Source organism: Gossypium hirsutum, chromosome D13 (genome assembly GCF_007990345.1).
Source record: "Gossypium hirsutum isolate 1008001.06 chromosome D13, Gossypium_hirsutum_v2.1, whole genome shotgun sequence".
NCBI classification, from domain to species: Eukaryota; Viridiplantae; Streptophyta; class Magnoliopsida; order Malvales; family Malvaceae; genus Gossypium; species Gossypium hirsutum.
In genome coordinates this window covers 55,745,450-55,768,704 of record NC_053449.1, presented here as the reverse complement: position 1 = coordinate 55,768,704, position 23,255 = coordinate 55,745,450, and positions in this window count along the sequence as shown.

The window sequence follows — 23,255 nt, the reverse complement described above, 5'->3', positions numbered from 1 at the left end:
TGGAACCCGAGCCTGGCCCAGCCTGTTTTTTATTTAAAATAAAAATTATATTTTTATTAAAATTAAAACTAATTGTTATTAAAATTAATTGTTATCAAAATTGTATCAAATTATATTTTTTTGTACTAGTCAACATTTTGTAAAATCTAACATTTTGTTAGTAAAATTATTAATTGTTAATTGTATTAATTGTTACTAAAATTATAAAATTATATCAAATTATTAATTATTAATTGTTACTAACATTTTGTTAGTAAAATTATCAATTGTTAATTATATTAATTGTTAGTAAAATTATCAAATTATTAATTATTAATTGTATTAATTGTTATAACAAAATCTAACATTTTGTAACTTAAAACTTAAAATAAAACTAAAACTAGTATATTTTAAAAATAAAAAAATATATATTTAATATATTTTCGGGCCGGACCCGGGCCAAAAAAATTTTGCCCGAGGCCCGGCCCATTTTCTAAACGGGCCTCATTTTTTGCCCAAGCCCATATTTTGGGCCTATATTTTTACCCGAACCCTCCCATATTTCGGGCGGGCCGCTCGGCCCATGGACACCTCTAGTCACCACCCGAGTATGGCCCTATACGGCGCCGTTTTGGGGCCACTGAAACAGGCCCTAAACGACGTTGTTTCATGCATGTATAAAACCAACATTTTTTCCCTAAAACATTCATTTTTTGCCATTTTCTTCAAAACAAAAACTGATGAATCCTAGCTTTCTCTACTAGGGTTCCCAATTTTAGCCGCCGCCGCTGCTCCAAACCCCGATTTCGGCCTGGCCTCCGATTGCGACGGAGGAATAAGCCTTAGCCTTCAGGTAAGCGTTCTTCCCTTTTTTAATACTATACTTTTTTTTTAAAATGAAATAAAGATAAAAAAGTCATAAGGAGAAAACTCGAAAAGAAAAGAAAAACCTTCGAAAAACTCTCTGATTCTTTGTTTTTGTATATATTTCAATAATATTTGATACAAATCCCGTTCCCCCTTTATAGATTTCTTCCATGGCCTTAAATAGCCGAAAATAATAATGAAAATAAAAAATACAAATCCCCTCTTTTTCGTTAGTTACTAGTTTTTCCTTTTATTTTGCTGTTGTCGTTGGCTGTTTGTTGCTGCAGGTACAACTGGAGGAGAACGTGCACGACGTGCGCGGAATGGGTGCTACGACGGAGGGGCGCAAAAAGGGGCGATAGTTGCGGAGCCAGTTTGCTGCCACTGCTTAGGGTTTCTGCTGCCCTTGTTGCTGAAAACATGTTGTGGGCTACACTGTAGTTGGGCTAGGGTTTAGGTTAGTGGGCTAGGTATTGGGTCATTTGGGTTAGGCTATTTGTAAAAAAATGGACTGTTTTTTTATGTTTATTTATTTGGGCTCGGGCCAATTGGGCCTATTACAATAATTTTTAAATTATTTGTTGGCAATGGCATATAAGACGAACAATATTATGTTAGCATGAAGTACATGCGGATAGCCATATAGATTGCCACACCAACATTGTTAAAAAATTAATGTTTTAGTCAACATTTTTAAACTATTTGTTGGCAATGGCATATAAGACAATTTTTAAAAGGTTAATGTCCAATTTTAACTAATAATAATAAGGGTGAAACTAACAAAAATGTAAACGCTAAGGGCTAAATTTATCATTATACCATTTTAATTACTATAAATTTAAATTTTATGGGTTAGAATTACTTAATATATAAAAATAATGTAATATAATGCTAACTTAGAGAATAGATCGAGTTAGGCTCAAGCTTTGTATGTTTGAACTCGATTACAACCCATCTTTTAAACATGTTTAATTTTTTTTTGCTCAAGCTCATTTTGTTGGGCCTAATAATTTTATTTAAATCTTCCCAAATTTTAAATAAACCTTCAAACTTAAACAAATAAGTCGAAACTTAAAAAAGAGGGTTATTGATTAGGCGCTATCTCAAACTTTTATGATGTTTTTTATAGTCTCTAAAGTGGCAAAATTTTGTAGTGAATTGCCATTCGAGAAGCTTGCCATTGTTTTCACTCACTTGTGTGGCCTATAATTTGAAGGCCATAAAGCAAAAGCTCGAAATTTCATTATCCCACTATTTATAGCTTAGATGTTGATTTCCCCCCCTAGAGAAATATATATATATGATTAAACATGTTTTCGAGGACTGGCCCTTATTTCCATTTCTGTTATCGCTGATACTTGATATTTCTGGAAAATTTATATCTAAATTAAATTGTTAATTTATGCATTTTTAATTTAATTATTTAAATTGATGAAAGTATTTTATTTATTATCTTAATTATTTTTTAAAAAAATTCAATGAATTAAAAGATTATCAAATATCTTATTTTTTAGAGTTAATTTTTATTTTATTTATTATCTTCATGAGTTAAAAAAACAAATTAGCCTAAAATCAATAACAGAAAGTTTGTTCAAGAGATTAAAAAAGCTATTTACTTTTTTTCTTCAAATTTTATTTGTAAATAACAAGATTTGAATATGCTTGGTTTTATAGTCTTAAATCATGAAGCCAAACTTATTTTTGTTAATTAGTAATTACATATAATATTTAACATTAAACTCAATATTTAATTATAAAAAACTATTAAATTATATCATATTCATGTGTGTAAAAAAACATTTTATGGTCATTGGTGAAGTGGTAAATAGTTTATGTTTAAATTTTATTAAATGTGTGTTTGATCGTAGATATGTTTTTTTAGTTGTTTTATTTAAATGTTACGTGAAGCATGAAAAGATTAAAGTGACAAGTTATTATTTAAAAGAAAAGAGTAAATAAGTTTTTTTCCCAACTAAGTTGATACCTTATTAATCCGTGACACTAACTCAATTGAAAGATTTTATAATAAATATAGATAATTTTCTCTAAAACTATATGCTAAAGTAATTGAATGGAAAAGGTTAAAATATGTCATAAGTCCCTATACTCTTCGTAAATTTAGAATTTAGTCTCTTTATTTTATTTCTAGGAATTCAATCCCTCTACTTTTCAGATTCCAAATCTAGGTCCAATTGTTACCGCTATTAAAATTATTTTGCTAAATTCATGTTTATAATATTATATTTTTAGTTACATAGCTACTAAGTGACTTTCTCTTTTTTTTTAATTTCAAAATTGCACACCAGCAAAAATAATGAAATTTTTTAACTTTGTTAACAATTAGACTTGAATTTTGAAATCTAAAAAAAATAAAGAAACTAAATTCTTGCAAATAAAATGGACTAAATTCTAAATTTGTGAAGAGTACAGGACTAGTGGCATATAATAGATTTTGTTAAGGCCATAATTTAATGGGGGCCAAATATTAATGAGGATCATAACCATGGGTGGTGGCTTCTATCTCGCATGCCAGCCTTGCAAAGTTATTAGGTGGAGATCATAGTAGTAATAGAAAGTGATGTACTCACAAATTAATTAAATTGGTTTTTCTTTTTTTAATGTGCTCACAAATATTAAAAATGTTTTTACTGCATTTTATTATTTTATTAAATAATAAAAATCTACTCATTTTTTATTACTAGTTAATTTATTCAGCAATCGACTTAAAAAATCTTTGAATTTATTACTTACTTTAAAATTAATCAAATTTTACAAGCAAAATAAATAAATTATTAAATTTGATAACTTTCATCATACAATACATAAAACCAAAGTAGTAAATATTTCTTTTCATTTGCTTTCTATTAAAATCGCATTAATTTTCTCAATCGATTTCCCTATTATTTGTAATAATATTCTTTACTGACATAATTGTAAATTATGTATAAGGGATCGTTTCATTGTATATTAAATAAATTATTAAAAAAAAACAATACAAATTATGAATAAAAGTAAATTCATATTATTAATAATTGATTCTTCATTGAAATAAATATGCATCAACTTTCAATTCAAATATAAACATGCAAATTAAAATTAATTGTAAATCCAAAAAAATTTAAAATTAATTAATAGTAAAATATATCACTTAATTAAGATAATGAATCACTTAATTAAAATTATTGTCGAAACCGTTTTTTGAAAAACAAAAATTTAGTTGTCGACTTTAAAAATAAAAATTGGAGTCGCCACCGATCCTTGATTGGGGTGTGATCGGCTCACCTTAAAAACAATTTTAGTCTGCGAAATTTGAGAAAACAGGTTCGGGAGTCAGTTACGCATGAGGAAGGGTTAGCACCCTCGAAATGCCCAAAATCGGTACCAAATTGATTATTTAATGTATTGGTGTCGAAAACTTGAAAAGATTTTAAAAGAAAACTTCTTATCTCATGAATGAATCAAAATAACAAAACATTCTTATTTCAAAGAAATAAAACACCACACCCAGTGAGTTAGGGCACAATATTTTTAAATCTTCAAAATACCGAATATTGTCTTTTGTTTCAGAAATTCTTATTTCGAGATAATAAACTGTCATGACCAGTAAGTTAGGACTCGACATTTTTGAATTCCCAAGAATAAGCTTTTATTTGAAATTTGTGAATTTATTGTGAAATGAATACTTGGCTTTCTAAATTCGTCGAAAAATAATCGCAATCCAGTAAGTTAGGACACGATCTTTCTCAAGAATCACAAATGCCAAATATTTTGGAAATTTGTAAAATATGATGATTTTAATGCTTTGACGCAACCAAAATAAATGCTTTAAAAAGTATAGTAAAATGCTAATGTACCACATGAAACCAATACTTTAATTTAAATTATACCTATATATGTATCGTAAAGCGATAATATATATACATGTATACAAAAATTATGAAAAGAAAATAATAATAAAATATGTACATGTACTTATAAAATATAAACAAAAATTAGTATGATATATTAATAAAGTATGAGTATATATATGTATATAGAAAAAATATGAAAATAAAATAGTAATGTATATATACATGTAAAATGCACATGTATTTATAGAAAGTATATGTATATATATATTATAAAAAAAATGCGTGTAAGTGTATAAAAATAATAATGATGATAAAAATAACAAATAATATAATAATAAGGATGCAATAATAATATTAACAAGATTTAAAAAACTAAAATGACAAATGAAGGATTAAAACAAAAACAAAAGGAGTTTAAGGGCCGAATTTAAAGTTAGAAAACACGCAAAGGGACCAAATCAAAACACGCACAATAAGAGGAGGACCCAAATAGAAATTAACCCATTCTCTCAAAATGTTGCGCAGCAGCATATGCGACCCAATTTAAAAAGGAGCAAAACAGGTTTAATCGAAGCGCGTTGCAAAAAGGAGGGACCAATTGCACAAATTTCCCTTTAACCAGAACGTGCGGATCCTCCCCTCCGGGTCGGGTCACCGCGCGGGTCTGGCCATCAAAACGACGTCGTTTCAATTCAATTATAAAACCAACATTTTTAAAAAAAATTCCATTTCCTGCTTTGCTTTAAACAAAAAAACTCTTAAAACCCTAGCCTCCTCTGCTAGGGTTTCGTTCCATCTTAACGCCGCCGCAATTCAACCTATGCCTACGGCCTCCGTCGACGGAGAAGATGCTGGCCCGCCGACTCCAGTGACCAGGTAAGTTTCTTCCTCCTTTCTTTTTATCTTCAATGAAAAATAAAATAATAAAAAAGACTAAAAGAAAGAAAAGAGAAAAAAAACGAAACTCTAAAATGCTGAGAAAATGAAAAAACACCTTTTGTATTCGGAAAAAAAGTTTGTTTGTTGATATTGAATCCTTTTTTATTGATCCCCCCCATATTTACATATTTTCACGGCTTTAAATAGCCGAAAATGGAAAAGAAAAAAGAAATCAAATCAAAAAGAAATCTCCTCTGTTTTTTGTTAGCAGGATTTTTGCTATTCTGTTTGTGTTTGTTGTTGTAGGTTCAACGTGCGAGGAAGGCGCGGGTCGTGCGTAAAGGAGCGGCGCACGTGGAGGCGCAACTCGCGCGGATGGCAGCTACTGTTGCGGAGGGGCAGTGCGCAAGGCTGCTGTGGCGGTGCTGAAGCAAATGGCTAGGGTTTCTGTTTAGTTGGTTGGGCTTGTTGGGCTATCATTATTTTGGGCCTGTAATTAGGTTTAATTTTTGGGCCATTGTATTGGGTTTTGGTTCTGCATGCGGGCTCATTTATTTGTTTGGGCCCGGGCATATTTGGGCTCTACAATTATTTTTTATTTTTTAATTATTGAATTGTAAATTAGGTTGAGTCTGTAACCTCCCAAACTCGGCCTAGACGTTTCAGCCGGATTTGGAAGGTTACGTAGTCCATCGAAATGGCCTAGTAAATCTTTTGGAGTTTATAAAACAATCCTTTTAAAACATTTGCTTATTTTAGTAGAAAAACTTAGTGTGTTTCTAAAAGATACAATATTATTTCAAAATCCGGTTGATTTTTAATATTTACTTTGTAAAAGTTGTATTCCAATTTTAGTTATTTTCAAAAATTGGTGGTCACAAAACTAACTAAAAATTTGACTAAAGAAAGTGCACCTACCAATTAATCGTATATTTACGATGAGTAAAGGTATCGTTCCCACGGGGACTACAAGTACTAGTAATTACCGTTTTTCTATTATTTAACCGAATAATTTGAATGATCGATTAAAACTAAAATTAACAAATTTAATTAACTAACGAACGCGATAAAGAACAGAACATGAAAACAATCAAATGGAAACCAAGAAACGAAACAATACCTAAGAAAGAGTTCACCTAGATTTCATTTGTCACTATCAATCTAAATTACGCAATTTCTTTACTTAGCACATTAATCCGTAGAAATCCCTAAATTATGCTAATATCTCTTTCGAGCATAAGAGCAACTAAATCTAGGTTGATTAATTGAAATTTATTTATAATTAAAATATCTATTATCGCATTAACTCGTGCTATGGATTCCCTTACTGGATTTGACTCTAATCAGGTAGATTTATGTTATCCTAGTTCTAGGATTGCATGCAACTCCACTCAATGACGCAATATCTAATCTTAAACAGGGTTTATTCAACCATCGATTTAAGCACATCGAACATGGATTAATAATCTAGAAATATTAAACCAAGAATTAAGCACACATAATTGAGAACAAGAAACTAAATATTTATTACGTAAAATAGAAATCAAACACGTAATCCATCAGAGGGTTCATTTCCCTTAGATATTTAAAAAATTAGTTCATACTCGAAAATAGAAAAACGATAGAATTTTCACGGAAATCTGCTTCAAAATCGTTTCAATGGTGTTTTTCAAGTTGTTTCCTTGAGTATTCTCTAACGGCTACCTCATATCTTCTTATTTTTGTCATATATACGCCTTAGAATTCCCGAAAAACCTAAAAATCACAAGTTTTTGCTGTTCAGTGCACAATCCCTTGAAATCAACATGGACTACCGCACACCCGTGTGGTCTGGCTATATAAAAAGGTGTAGCTCTTTCAACTTGCTCCGATTTTCGTTTGTTTTTCGCTCCTTTTGCTCCCAAGTACTCTATTAAGCATTAAAACATGATTTTAAAGGATTAAGAGTACAAAATTCATAATTAACATCGGATAATCACCCCAAAACACGTTAAGAATGAGGTTTGTACAAGCCCAAATTTACCCAGGGCCCAAAAACCCAATACACCACAACCCAAACAACAAACCTAAACAATTACTAACCCAAGCCCAGCCCAATAGCCAATACCCAAAACCCAAATACAGCCCAATACCGAAAATACCCTAGCCCATTTTCAGAAAAAAACAAAGCAGCCACCGTAACCCTAGGTGCGCCACACCTAGGGTCTTTTGACCCTTGACTTACCAACCGTCACCGCCGCACGTCTGCCACCACCACGGTCACGTCGCCGTCCCCCACTTGCGTCGTCACCTGCAAGACACGCAAACAACAGAGACGCAAGAAAAATAGCAAAAATAGCATGTAATTTAGGCTATAAAAAGCCGAATGTATTCATCAAAAAGGGTCGGACTTTCCTTTTTTTTTACGAACATTCCCAGAAAATAAAAAAGCAAAGAGCATTTAAGGTGATTTTTTTGTTCTTTTTAGTTTAAGATCTATTTTCGTTTTTATTTTTCCGTTTTTCTGTTTTTTCTTCCTTATTTTTATAAACAAAAACAACTAGAAAAGGAGGTAGGGAAGATTTTACCTGAAACGTCGTTCGGTTGTGCCGTCGGGAGTTTGCTCATCGCTGAAATCGGCCCTAAAGGTTGAGTTTGGGAGTCCTTTCTCTCGGCTTTTGGGCCAAACAAATCTAGCCTTCAATCAGGTCTTAAATCGAGGGGCTGAAACGCCCTCTTGCACAGCACCGACCACCGTCTACGGTGGCGCTATGACGGCGCTATGGTGACCTAAAGGCCGGATGTTTGAGAGAAAAGGGGAGGTTTTTTTATTATTTTTTTAGGGAAGATAGCTGAAATGAGAATTTTAAAAATTTTTGGGCTTAAATAGCCCTATAAAACGACGCCGTTTTGGAACTAGGGTTCAGGTGCCAAAACGACGCCGTTTTGGCACTGACCCGCGCGGTGACCCGACCCTGGGGGGAGGATCCGCGTGTTTTCTTAAAAAGGGGTATTTACGTGCGCAGTCCCTCCGATTTTGCAAGGTGTTGCAATTTGGCCTTTTTTCCTTTCTTTTATTTTATTTTAATCTAGCCGCATAATTTTATTTTTGTTCCATTTTAGTCCATTTAAGCGCTGCGTTTGGGGGGACTTGGTAAATTACCTTTTTGGTTCCCCTCCTTTTACGCGCATCACGATTTAATCTATTTCTTTGTTTTTCACTTTTTGATTTTGTCCCTAGGATTTGTTTTTTTTAAATTTAATCCTCCTTTTGTTATTCCATCTACTTTATTATTAAATTAACTATTACTACTATTATATTATACCATTAATCTTGTATTATTATTGATTATTATTATCACTATTATTATTTATTCATTTTTATCTTTTTAATCTCAAACTTTGTTATATATATACATTTCTATAATATATATATTTATACACGTACATATTTTCATAATTTACTTATATATATATACATACTTATATATTTTTATATTTTATAACTTATATACATATCTACATATATCTATATTTATGTTTTTTATTTTCACAAATATATGTATACATATTTATATATATTATTTTATAATTTTTATATGTATATATATATACAAATATATACATCCTTTTATATTTTTATATTTTCATATTTTATTCATTTTCTTTACTTATTTACATTTTTGTTACTATTTTAAAAGAATGCTTTAACTTTATTTGTTTATATATTTATTTTGTATGTTATTAATTTGTCCCTTTTATTTATCTTAATTTTGTTGCTATTGCTCGTATTATTTATGTTTACATTATCGAATTCAATATTGTTTTGTTACGAGTATTAACATCGTGTTTTATTTTTACTATTTCACGATTTTATTCAAGGCATAAATTATGATTTTCGAATAAGTAAAATCTCGTGTTTAGATTTGAGAAGGTCGTACCCTAACTTACTGGGTTTCGGTTTTCACAATAAATCTAAATACACGAATCTTTTCAAACCCAAGTTTTAAATGATCTCGGGAATTAAGAAAAGATCGTGTCATAACTTACTAGGCATGATCCCTTTTTAAACTCGAGATAGATAAATATTTTGAATAAGTAAATTTTGGCATTCATTCACGCATCGGGAATTCAAGACGTTGTGTCCTAACTTACTGGATATAATTCTCTTTCTCTATTAACGTGAAATATGCCCCTTTTCTCGAAAATTTTCAACATTTCAATAAAGGATCGTATTTTAAATCTCTTTAAAGTTTTCAATCTTCGACACTAAGACATTAATTAATCAACTAGGTACCAGTTTTGAGCGTTACGAGGGTGCTAATCCTTCCTCGTACATAACCGACTCCCGAACCCATTTTTTTGAATTTCGTGGACCAAAATCGTAGTTTTAATAAAATCAAATCATTTATTAAAAACTACTTTTCGAGGTGACCCGATCACACCTCATTAAAAAAAGATTGGTGGCGCCTCCCGTATTCATTTTTTTAAAATCCAAGTCGACCCTGTTTTACAAAAAAATGGTGTCAACAGCTTGGCGACTCCATTAGGGACGATAAAATAAGAGAATTAAGCAACGAGTTGATTAATTTTTGTCTTTTTGCCGAAAATTTAAATTTGGTTAGAATATACGATCATTTTACTACATTTCATCCTATTTTTATCATCGTGATTCTTAATTGGCATGTTAGTTTAAGTTTTGGTATCTTTCTGCACATTGCATTGCATGACCATTGGTCAAACCCTTTTAAGTGAGAGTGAGAAACTACGCCTTCATGAGGTTTTCACCTCCGCATGGGATAGTGAATCGCTTCTGGGATACATCCGTACCTATGTCTTCGTGAGATTTTCATCTCCGCATGGCCATAGGGAAATGTATTCCCCTGAACTGAACTCGGTCTATATGAGCCTATAATGGGTGAGGATCGAGGAATCTGTCGGTTCGAGTACCTTTGCCCTAGAAGCCAAGCCGCATATAGTGAACCTTAAGAACTCACCCTAGGTAGAACTACACCTAAACCTTGTTAGATACCCGAATATGTGTTTTATTGTTGCTATATTGTCTTGGATTGTATGTTTATACCTGATACTGACTTTCTGTGTTTTACTTTGAATGCATGACATTTCAACTACATGACACTTCAATATTAAAAGGCGTTAGGTCATATTCGATTACTATATAGAAAGCTTGTCATGGAAAAGGGGTTTCTTGATACGGTGGAAGACAATGCGGCTGTTCGATCTTGGTCAAAAACAACATAGCACAATAAATGTGATAGTTTGGCTGAAGGATATGTATCAGAATTGTGGGACTTTACCCGTGTTAGTGTAACTCAGAACAGTTTGCAAGAATTGAAGGAAATCTGGGATCAGTGGAACGAGGAGGTCAGATAGGTATTCTATTCTAATAACGGGGATTTGTCGTATCTGCTAGATATAAAGGTAGACAAGCGTATGTTTTGGGCTCTCGTAAAGTTCTAGAACCCTGCCTATAGTTGTTTCACGTTTGGAAAAGTCGACTTGGTACCTATGGTAGAAGAATACATGGCTTTACTTTGATGTTCAAAAATTCAAGTCGATAGAGTCTACTCGAGAGCTATAAATGCACCGACCTTCTTAAAAAAGAGGCTGATAAACATAACCGAGATGAGCGAGCAGTGGGTTACAGCTCGAATCCAACAGAAGGGGAATAGCAAGTGCGTTCCTTGGAAGAGTTTGAAAGATATAATTCTAGTACACCCAGATGTGAAGAAGAGGGTAGATTTCCTTGCTTTAAGCATATACGGCTTAGTTATATTCCCTAAGGCTTTGGGACAAATTGATGAGGCAATCATTGACTTGTTCGACCGACTTGATAAGAGGGTTACACCAGTCCCAGCGATTTTGGCAGAGACATTTAGGTCGTTAAATGCCTGCCGGAGAGCGGGTGAAGGTAAATGACATCTCAGAAGAAAAGTGGATGGCAATTCTACAAAATCTATGTGAAGAGGACTTCGAATGGAGAGCCCCGTGGTTGCTTCTAGATGAGATTTTGTATCGATGCGATGACTTTGACTGGGTTCCCTTGCTGGGAATTTGGGGAGCTATTGGTTATGTCCCATTGCTAGTGTTGAAAAGAGAAATGTAGAATTAGTAAGGAAGATAGAGTAAATGGAAGAAGAAAAGATGAACTTGAGATTAGATGCGGATGTTCAGAAGCTCGAGCCAGAAAGGTTAAGAAAAAGGGAAAGTTAAGGCCGAAGAAGATCTAGATAGCTTGAAGGCAGATTACAAGAAGCTCTGCTTATCGATAAGAACTGCCAGGTTGGGAAAAACTTCAGAGTAGTGGCGCGAAGAGATTCGAGAAGAAAGGAACAAGGCCGACAGCTGGGAAAAGAAGTTCCAAGAAGTCCAGACACAAAATGACGCTCTAAAGAAGAGTTTTTTAGAAAAATAAAAGGAAAAAGGCGAAGTAGAGAATAGAGTGACCGAGTTAGAAGGATCTCTCCATCGACATCGAAATCAGAATTCTATGATGGAATTGAAAGCAAGCTTGAGCAAGATCGAAGAAATGAAAGAAAGGATAGAAGAGTTAGAAACGGTACTACAAAATTGTGAGATCCGGATCGAGTACTTGGAAGTTAATGAAGATCGTTAAATTGAATAGCTGTACCACTTGCAGAACCAAGTCAGAAATAGAGATCATGTTATGGGAGAAGCCGTGGCTCAGATCCGAGAGGTAGCTGATCACCTGCAGACTTTGGCAGTACAAGCCGGTACGCTGAGCGTGAAGTATGAGTTGGAATCGAGTCGGGGACAGGAGTTAGCCTTGTTACTTAGGAAGATCAGAGTTTTGAGGATTAGGGCTAAGCCGTATATGTATTCCATCTTGTGTAAAGAAGTTTGATTTCTAGTAAAGTTTTCAAAATGAAATTGAATTAGAATTGATGCCTTTTTTGCATTCATTTCATGCATTGCATCGCATCATATGCATTAACGACCATTAAAAGACCTTAATTAAATAAAATTATTTCAGTTAACCTGAAAAACCAACACCTCTACGGTACTCGAGCGAAATCAAAGAACATGGATCAAAGGTTAGAAAAGCTTGAACAGCTCAAAAAAGAGATGCAAGACCAAATGCAAGAGCGGCTGGAAAAAATTCAGCAAGATTTAGCAGAAAATATAGCGGAGTCCCAAAGAAGCATGATGACTCAGCTAACACAACTGTTAGTTGGGGGAAATGACAAATGAAAGGACCCCATAGTTAATGTTGAAGAAGGAGATAATGATGGACCCTTATACTCTCTAGGCTTTACTGCTCTACATGTACAGCCCCAAGCTGATATACACCAACGCAGGTCTTCTGTTACAATTAGGCCTCAGTCGTTTCAGGCTGGCACCTCATTACCAATGAACTTCCAAACTGGATTAGGTTCTAGCCCCAGAGAGAACCCTACCAATCCCATTGTCCCCGATTTCGACGAAGTGGCTGAGAAAGAGAAAACAAAAGAAGAATTACCAAAACAGCTGGAGGAAATATGTAAATGGCTCGAAGAAAAATTCAGGGCAATAGAAAGTATTGAGAATTATCAGGGGATTGATGCTAAAGACTTAAGTTTGGTCCCGGATTTGGTACTTCCCCATAAATTCAAAATGCCAAAATTTAAGAAATACAATGGGACCAGTTGTCTGAAAGCTCATATTACCATGTTTTGTAGGCATATGACTGGATACGTTAACAACGACCAACTACTTATACATTGCTTTCAAGATAGCCTCACAGGGGCAGTATTTAAGTGGTGCAATCAATTAAGTCGTACCAAGATTAGTTCATAGAGGGACTTAGCACAAGCATTTATGAAGTAATACAGTCATGTAGCCGATATGGTCCCTGATAGGATTATTCTGCAAAATATGGAGAAAAAGCCCAACGAAAGTTTCAGGCAATACGCACAAAGATGAAGGGAGGTTGCCGTTCAGGTCCAGCCACCACTCCTAGAAAGAGAGATGACAATACTCTTCATTAACACATTGAAGGCACCGTTTATCACTCATATGTTGGGAAGTGCCACGAAAAGCTTTTTTGACATAGTTATGAACGGAGACATGATTGAAAAGGCCATAAAAATGAGAAAATAGAGGCTGGAGAAAGTAACCGAAGGTCGGCTCCGAAGAAAAAGGAAAATGAGGTAAACAACATGAGCACCTATAACAAGGGTTAATCAAAATCGATCACGGTGAACCAACCAGAAAAGGTGGCTACTAATCAACAAGGTTCATCAAGACAGGAATCCGACACAAGACAGAATACGGAAAAGCTTCAGTACACGCCAATTCCGGTACCATATAGAGAGTTGTATAAAAGCTTGTTTGATGTACATATTGTCTCCCCTTTCTATTTAAAGCCCTTACAACCTCCGTACCCCAAATGGTATGACGCTAATGCACAATACAGCTATCATACAGGGATTACGGGGCATTCAATAGAGAATTGCACAGCCTTCAAAAGGCTGGTTGAAATGTTGATCAGTATAGGTCTTGTCAGGATTGATGATTCATCTAGTGCGGAAAATCCATTGCCTAGCCATGCCGATAAAGGGGTAAACATGATAAGTGGAAACATGGAAAGAAAAGTCAAGGCAGATATCGAAGAAGTAAGAACCCCTCTAAAATGGGTCTGGAGGAAGATGGTAGAAAGGGGGATAATTAGTTCGGGTTTAGAATGGAGGTGCAAGGAGACGAGAAATTATTGCGAGTTCCATTACGAAGAGGGGCATGAGATCCAGAAATGCACGGAGTTCAGAGCATTCGTTCAAAGTATGATGGATGACAAAGAAATAGAGTTTTATGAAGAGGTCCAAGAAGAAGGAAACATATGCGCATCGGAATCAACGACAAGGGTTTTGAAAGTAAACCATCCCGGGTTCAGAATCCCGCAGCTTTTTCTTACAAGGATAACAAGAAAGTCCTGTGGAACTATGAGTGCAACACAACCATTCAATGAAAGGAAGTTTCAGCCAGTACTGCAAAAGAGGATCATGGCATGGGTTCTTATACGCGTGGTGGGAAACGCTACGATTTGATAAATCCTCAGTTGAATCGGTAAAGGAAAAGGCTATAGTGACGGTGCGAAAGAAAGAAAAAATAGCTGAGCTTGTGTTACCTATGACCGAGCCAGTGAAAAAGGAAGAAGCCAATGAGTTCCTCAAATTTCTGAAGTACAGTGAATATAGTGTTGTGGAGCAACTGCATAAACAACCTGCTCGCATATCCGTGTTAGCCTTGCTTTTAAGTTTTGAAGTGCATCGAAGAGCGTTGATGAAGGTGCTGAATGAAACCTATATGGCCAATGACATCTTTGTCAACAAGTTAGATCGGCTGGTCAACAACATAAGCACCGACAACTTTATCTTCTTTAATGATGACGAGATACCACCTGGAGGCATGGGGTCTACTAAGGCTTTTGCATATTACCACCCGATGTAGAGAGTATACTTTGCCAGGAGTTTTGATAGATTACGGGTCGGCATTGAATGTCTTGCCTCTGTCCACACTTAACAGGTTGCTTGTTGATAGTTCGTATATGAAGACATGCCAAAATATAGTAAGGGCATTCGATGGCACAGAAAGAAATGTCAAGGGGAGAATCGAGATTCCATTATTGATCGACCCAACTATTTACGAAGTAGATTTTCTCGTAATGGATATTAAGCCCTCCTATAATTGCTTGTTAGGAAGGCTGTGGATACATTCGGCGGGGGCAGTACCATCATCATTACATCAGAAGCTGAAGTTGGTGTCAGAGGGTCGGTTGGTGACAATAAATGCTGAGGAGGATATCATAGCAGCTATAGCTAACGATGCACCTTATGTAGAAGCCAATGATGAAGCAGTTAAATGCTCCTTTCGATCTTTAGAGTTTGTAAACGTAACATTTATTTCTTAGGAGAGTAAAATTCCAATACCGAAAATATCCAAGACCACAAAGATGGTGTTACAATTGTTGGTGGGAAAAAGGAGCTTTACCCGAAAGAGGATTAAGGAGATGTCTCCAAGGAAGAATTGAGCCTCCAGTGCTGAAGGAAAAACAGGATCGCTTTGCCTTAGGATATAAGCCAAACATAAAGCAAAGAAGGAAAGAGTTAGAAAAAAGGCAAGAGAGAAGAAGAGCACGTCTGAGTGGAGAAGAGATTAAATGGGAACCCATGATAATTCCTTACACTTCTAAAACTTTTGTGTCAGGGGGAATCATTCATCACGAGAGAAGTGTGCCAAGGGAAGAGAGCATCAACACCATACATGAGGAGACGAATGAAAAAGGTATTATGTTAGATATACATCCCTATAAACCTGGGAGTGTTCTAAATAATTGCACTGTAGAAGAAATACCTGGAGTTTTTAGAGCTTTCTCAGAGTAATATTAAAAACATGCTTGTTGTTTTAGCCTAGAGACAATGAGAACTTTTTGTGATATAGGCATATGTCTGAACATCGTTATTTTAATGAAATTTATCTTTGCAATTATTTTTGAGCAGATATTCTTTCAAGATTCATTATTTTTGCATGAATAGTCATTTTGGATTCTTTCAAATCATTCTTTCATTAATTCATGATCATACCATAAGTAACTTATCTTTGGACTTGTTGAGGATGGTAGAGCAGGAGGAGAAACAAATCCTACCTCACTAGGAGACGGTAGAGATGTGACTCTGGAGGAGGGAAAGGTGGTGAAGATCGGAACATGCATAGTTGAAGAAGCAAAACGAAACCTCGTTGAGTTACTTCGAGAGTTTAAAGACGTCTTCGCGAGGTCATACCAGGATATGCCCGGACTGAGTACCGACATTGTAGTACACCGTCTTCCTATAAAAGAAGATTTCAATCCTATTCAGCAAAAACTTCGGAGGATAAGGCCTGATGTGGTACTAAAAATAAAGGAGGAGATTCAAAAACAATTCGATGCTGAGTTCCTGCAGGTGGTTAAGTATTCAGAATGGGTGGCCAATATTGTACCCGTCCCTAAGAAAGATGGAAAGGTACAGATGCATGTAGATTATAGAGATTTGAATAAGGCTAGTCCGAAAGATAATTTCCCTTACCTTACATTGATACCCTAGTGGACAACACGACAGGGCATTCAATGTTTTCCTTCATGGACAATTTCTCGGGATATAACCAAATTAAGATGCATCATGAAGATATGAAGAAAACCACCTTTATAACCCTATGGGGGACCTTTTGTTATAAAGTGATGTCATTCGGGTTGAAAAATATGGGAGCCACATACCAGAGTGCTATGGTGACCCTCTTTCATGATATGTTGCATAAGGAAATTGAAGTATATGTTGACGACATGATCGTAAAATCCCAGACGGAAAAAGAACATGTGCTAGTATTAAGAAAGTTATTCTTAAGATTATGAAAGTTCTAACTCAAACTCAATCCAGCCAAATGTATCTTTTGAGCTAGGTCAAGAAAGCTTCTGGGGTTTGTAGTCAGTGAAAAAGGGATTGAAATAGACCTAGACAAAGTCAAGGCAATTCGAGATTTGCCTCCACCACATACTCAGAAAAAAGTTCGAGGTTTCTTAGGAAGGCTGAATTATATTGCTCGATTCATTTCGCAATTGACTGAGAAGTGTGACCCCATATTTCGTCTTCTGAAGAAACATAATCCAGGTGTGTGGAATGAAGAATGCCAAGAGGCTTTTGACAAGATAAAACAGTACTTGTCCAATACTCCAGTGTTGTCGCCGCCTAGACCAGATAAACCACTGATCCTGTATTTAACAGTGTTCGATAACTCTATCAGATGCGTACTAGGTCAACATGATGAAACGGAGAAGAAGGAGAAGGCGATCTATTATCTCAGCAAAAAATTTACTGACCGTGAAATGAGATATTCGCTCATTGAAAAATTATGTTGTGCCCTGATCTAGACAACACGATGATTGAGGCAATACATGTTCTATCATACAAATTGGTTAATTTCAAAGTTAATCCATTTAAGGTATATGATGGAGTCAACTGCGTTGAATGGGAGAATGCTAGGTGGCAGATCCTACTCTCTGAGTTTGATATAGTCTACCTAAATCAGAAGGCTGTCAAAGGGAGCGCAATAGCAGAATTTTTGGCCAGCAGAGCTTTAGAGGACTATGAACCTCTGAATTTTGATTTTCCGAATGAAGACTTGATGTATGTGGCAACCGCTGAAGAAGATTCCCATGAAAATCACCTTTGGAAGCTAAACTTTGACGGAGCAGCAAATGCTGTAGGCAATGGAATCGGGGTAGTCCTTGTGTCCTCTAATGGAGATCATTATCCCTTTACCAGCAAATTGGATTTTGATTCCACTAATAACATGGCTGAATATGAAGCCTGCATTATGGGCATTTGGGCAGCCATAGAGCGGAAAATTAAGATACTAGAGGTATACGGAGATTCTGCATTGGTAATTTACCAGCTCAAAGGGGAATGGGAAACGAGAGACCCAAAATTAATCTGCTATCGAAAATTGGTTTTGGAATTGGTTGAGGAGTTTGACAGTATCACCTTTTGTTATCTTCCGCGAGATGAAAATCAGATAGCTGATGCTTTGGCCACTCTAGCCTCTATGATCAAAGTGAACAAAACAGAAGACATGAAGCCTATTCAAATCAGTATTCATGAGACCCCATCTCCTTGCTACAGTATTGAGGAAGAGGAAAATGATGACCATCCATGATACCAAGACATACTGCGATATGTAAAGAATCGTGAACACCCCGACCAGGCAACGAAAAATGATAAAAGGACATTGAGGAGATTGGCCATTAATTATGTCCTAGATGGAGAGATTTTGTATAAGAGGGGAAATGATCAAGTATTGTTGAGATGCGTGGATGCTGTAGAGGCCAAGAAAATTTTAGAAGAAGTCCTTGAAGGTATCTGTGGGACGCACGCCAATGTCTTCATGATGGCCAGACAAATTATGAGATTTGGGTACTATTGGTCCACCATGGAAGGAGATTGCATTAATTATGCCAAGAAGTGCCATAAATGCCAAATTTATGGTGACAAAATGCATGTGCCTCCTTCACCTCTTCACGTTATGACTTCTCCATGGCCTTTCTCTATGTGGGGAATAGATGTCATCGGGCCAATATCACCAAAGGTTTCTAATGGACATCGTTTCATCTTTGTGGTCATCGACTGTTTCACTAAATGGGTGGAAGCTGCTTTATATGCTAACGTGACAAAGTCAGCAGTTAGCAGGTTTTTGAAAAAAGAAATTATATGTCGATATGGGATGCCTGAAAGAATTATATCTAAAAATGTGCTAAATTTAAACAACAGCTCAATAGCTGAAGTTTGTAGTCATTTCAAGATCAGACACCATAATTCATCACCGTATCACCCAAAAATGAATGATGCAGTGGAGGCGGCTAACAAAAATATCAAGAAATTTGTAGGGAAAATGACTGAAACCTACAATGATTAGCATGAGAAATTTCCCTTCGCTCTCCTTGCATATCGAACATCTATAAGGACTTCTACTGGGGCAACACTTTTTTCTCTAGTTTATGGGATGGAGGCAGTTTTACCCATTGAAGTTGAAATTCCTTCTCTCCGGGTATTAGCCGAACTAAAGTTGGATGAGGTTGAATGGATTCAATCTCGATATGATCAGTTGAACCTGGTAGAAGAAAAGAGGTTAAAAGCTATTCGTCACGGTTAGATGTATCAGAAACGAATGATGCGAGCCTATAACAAAAGGGTTCCTCTCAGAGAATTTAATGAGGGAGACCTGGTGTTGAAAAAGATCCTTCCTCTACAAAATGACTTTAGAGGGAAACGAATGCCAAATTGGGAAGGACCTTATGTTGTAAAGAAGGCTTTTTCTGGAGGAGCTTTACTTTTGAGTGAGATGGATGGTAAAAGCCTGCCAAACCTTGTGAACTTAGACTCGGTTAAGAAATATTTCACCTGAAGAAGGAAAGGGATTAAAGTGAAAACCCGTAAAGGACGCTTTCAAAAAAAAGGGGGGGAGAGGCCAAGGTGAAAACCCGTAAAGGGCGCCTTGAGACTAAAGGGGATTTGAGTTGAAAACCCGAAAAGGGCGGTTCAAATTTTGATCAGAATGGGACATGAGGTGATCAGAGGAGCTCAAATTTTGATCAGATTAGGGCATGTGGTGATCTTGCTTTACTTGAATCAACAGGAAAGGGAAAGTGACATCTTGGGGCATCGACAGAGTACTGAAGATCTCCCAAACACATGTCAAACTCAGAATGGTCTTTCAAAGAGTTTAGACAGAGAAGTTCAAGCTGCGATATCTAGGGCACTTAATCTTTATACTGTTTATATTGAATTTGTTGTTCTTGGAATACTTCATTCTTTTTCAAGATACGTGTTCCAATCAATTTATTTATTTATTTATTTTATCTTATTTATTTATTTCAAGATACGTGTTCTTGGAATACTCAATTTGATCCTTTTTTTGTGTTTTTATCATGACTATGCTATATCATTTTTTTATTTTATCTTATTTATTGTTATTATTAATATTATTATTACTATTGTTATTTCATTCATACATACGCCTATTTTAATCTACATGCCTATTTAATACATATATTTTTTTAGTTTTCATGAACACATGCATTCATACATTTTTTTAAACTTGTTTTTTTTACAGTTTTCCAGTTTTTTAGCCTTCTCATACTTTATATTCCAATACATATATGCTTATACATTTTTATTCTGTAAATATATACATATGCATTTTTTTCCTTTTATTTTGAATACATGTTTTTTGTTTGTTTTATTGGATATATTTCATTCATTCTATTTGCATGTATACTTGTATATGTGTTAGATATATGTGTACAAATGTTTGCAACTTTACTGTTATATTGTATTTGTATATATATTTGCAAATATTTATTCGTATATGTTGTAAATTAAAGTATCTGTATCATATTGTACATTAACCTTTTAACATACCCTTTTGAAAACATATTTTGGTTTTAACCATTCATCAAAATTATTTTCTTGATTTAAAGGTTTTTTTCTTTTAATAAAAGCATTATTTGAGGTTTGGGATTTTCGAGGGAAATTGAGCCCTAACGTATTGGGTTCTGATTTTCTTTGTCAATCTTAAATGACCGAGAATATTCTTTATTCAAAATGCATGAGCATAAAAATCATTTTTGGGAACTTAACTTGTCGTGCCCTAACGTATTGGGTGTGGCCTGTTATTTTCTCGAAATGAGTATTTTCGCATAAAATAAAAGTGATATTCAAAGTTCGGGGATTATGAGGAATTGTACCCTAACGTATTGGGACTCGATTTCTTTACATGACTTGAACAATTGATTATCCTTTTTCAAATTCCACCATTTGAGCTGATTTTAAAATCTTTTTAACCTTCGACACTAAGACATTAAATGATCAATTTGGTACCAATTTTGGGCGTCACGAGGGTGCTAACCCTTCCTCGTGCGTAACCGACTCCCGAACTCGTTTTTTCAAAATTCGTAGACCAAAATAATTTTTAAGGTGAGCCGATCACACCTTAATAAAGGATCGGTGGCGACTCCAGTTTTTGTTTTTTTAAAGTCGACAACTAAAATTTTTGTTTTCAAAAAACGGTTTCGATAGCTTGGCGACTCCGCTGGGGACCTTGAGAGTCGAGCTATAAATTGGTTATTTATTTGTCTTGTGATCGAAAAATCAAATTTTGTTTTAAAATCATGATTTCCCCTCGCATTCATTTGATATGTTTGCATGATTGGTCCGAGTCGACTAATTTATATTTGCATTTTGCATTTCATAAGTTGGTCAGTTTTACCCCTTTAAGTGGGAGCGAGAAGCTAGTCCTTCGTGAGGTTTTCACCTCCGTGCAGGGTAGTGGACTGCTTCCGGGATACATCCGTACCTATGTCTTCGTGAGATTTTCATCTCCGTGCAACCATAGGGAAATGTATCCCCCTGAACCAAACTCGATCTATATGAGCCTATAATGGGTGAAGATCGAGGAATCTGCTGGTTCGGGTACCCTTACCTTAGAAGCCAAACCACATATAGTGAACTTTAGAACTCGCCCTAGGTAGAGCTATACCAAACCCTAGAGGAGTCTCGAATAGGTGTTTTATTTTTCTAATCATATTGGATTCTTTTATTATACCTGATACTAACTTGTTATGTTTTGTTTTGGTTGCATGACATTTTGACTGCATTGCATTTCATCATAGAAAAGAGGTGTTGATTCACGTTCGGTTGCTAAATAAAGAGCTTGTCATGGAAAACGGATTTCTTGATAAAGTGGAAGATAATACGGTTCTCCGAATATAGTCCAAGAAAGCATGCAAGAAGTGTAATAAGAGGAGTATACGACTTTGCTGCGTTGATTCAAGATTAGCAAAGATTATTCAAGAGTCGTCAAACATCCCACCCTTTTTAAAGAAGCTCACAAGCATAGGTGATCAAGGAGTTGCAACCTGGATGAAGTAAAAAGGAGCTAGTAGATGTTTATTGGAAGATTCGCGAGATGTATCTTAATGGTCATTGTCTTCACTTAGAGTTCGAGGACGAAGCCGTTTATATATATCCGCTTTGTGTAAAGAGATTTGTTTTCTAGTAAAGTTTTCTAGTGAAGAATTGAACCAGAATCAACGTCTCTTTTTGCATTCATTTCATGCATTTGCATTACATTACATCATATGCATAAAAAGCGGTTAAAGGATCCTAATTAACTAAAATCATTGCTCAGTTAACCTGGAAACCAACCAACCAACCAAACACCGTTACGGTACTCGAGCAAGGATTAAGGACATGGATCAGAGATTGGAAAAACTCGAACAGTGTCAGAAGGAGATGCAAGACTGACTTCAGCTACAGGTGCAGGAGCGGTTAGATAAGATGCAACATGATATATATGAGAAGATGCGAGAATCCCAAGATGATATGATGGCGAAGCTAACCAAACTGTTAACTGGAGGAGGTGATAAGGGAAAGGGTCCCATGGCTGATGTCGATGAACCACTCTATCCTCCAGGCTTTACTCATCCACATGTTCGAACTCAAGCTGAATATCCGCACAAACCCACTCTCACAATCAGGCCTCAGTAGTCCCAGGCCAGTGCTTCGAACTTTCAAGCTAGATTGGACTCTAACCCCGAAAACTACCCTGTTAACTCTACCATTCCTGACTTCGATGAAGTGGCTGAAAAGGAAAGAATAAATGAGGAGTTACCAAAGCAGCTAGAGGAAAGGTGCAAATGGCTCGAGGAGAAATTCAGGGCGATGGAAGTCACTGAAAGCTGTCGTGGGATTGACGCTAAAGAGCTGAGCTTAGTTCCTGGTTTGGTACTCCCTCATAAGTTTAAGATGCCGGAATTCGAGAAGTACAATGGGACGACTTGCCCAGAGGCTCATATCACCATGTTCTGCAGGCGAATGGCTGGATACGTTAACAATGACCATCTATTAATACACTGTTTCCAAGATAGCCTAGCAGGGGTAGCTTCTAAGTGATACAATCAACTGAGTCGTACCACGATTGGTTCATGGAAGGATTTGGCACAGGCGTTCATGAAGCAGTATAGTCATGTAACAGACATGGCTCCTGATAGAATCACCCTTCAAAATATGGAGAAGAAGCCGACTGAAAGTTTTAGGCAGTACGCACAAAGATGGAGGGAAGTCGCAGTCCAAGTTCAACCACCGCTCTTAGAGA